Here is an 888-nt window from a genome sequence, read left to right on the forward strand (position 1 = left end):
GAAGAGTGCATCAGACCCCTTACAGATGGTTGTGAGACACCATTTGGTTGCTGGAAATTGAATTCAGTGAACAGCAGACAGTGCTCTTAACCACTGAGCCATCTCTCCAGCCCCCACTCAATCTCCTTGAAGCTGTCACCCTAGGTCGTGATGGCATCTGATGTTCAGTTCTGGGAACTGAACCCAGGTGCTCTGCCACAGCATTACATGCTCTTCCTGCCGAGTCTTGTCTGCAAGCCCCTCTTCTGCCATTGTGACTCTATGTGAGCATCTAAGTCCAAGTTTGTACAGTCGACCTTGAACTGGATGTCTAGATGCGTTCAGACTCTTGGTGACTTTGGGGGAATGTAGTGCTTACAAGTCCCCACTGTGTGTTAGGAACATCAGTTAAGCTTATTTTATTTAGTAAATTCTGCGAGTGAGCTATGGGAACAAGACATGAAGCAGCACTTCCCCATGACCTCTGCATCAATTTCTACCTCCAGGCTCCTGCCTTAGGTTTCTGCCCTGACTTCTCTGGGTCTTCTCTAACTTACAGCTGTAAGATGAAAGAAATGCTTCCCCTGCCCCATGTTACTTCTGGTCATGATGTTTTATCATAGCAATAGAAACCTGAAGCAGGACAACTGTCTAACACATACCCAGTAGCAGGCAAGAGAAGTCCCCTGTGAGCTGTTGGTCAAGGGAATCTGAGAGACTCCAAAGCCAACATGAGCTCTTGCTTTTAGGCTCCTCTGCCTCCCAGAGAGCTAAGGTAAGTTCTTACTGCTTCAGACACCTTGCGCTTTGGACATGGGATTCAGAGGATTCATGGTGGATATGACCTGAAGGCTTCCTTACTGAGGACTGGCCTTCACAGTACTGAGAGGTGCTATGCAAAGTGCCGAG

The sequence above is a fragment of the Mastomys coucha genome, unplaced genomic scaffold (genome assembly GCF_008632895.1).
Source record: "Mastomys coucha isolate ucsf_1 unplaced genomic scaffold, UCSF_Mcou_1 pScaffold5, whole genome shotgun sequence".
Lineage (NCBI taxonomy): Eukaryota > Metazoa > Chordata > Mammalia > Rodentia > Muridae > Mastomys > Mastomys coucha.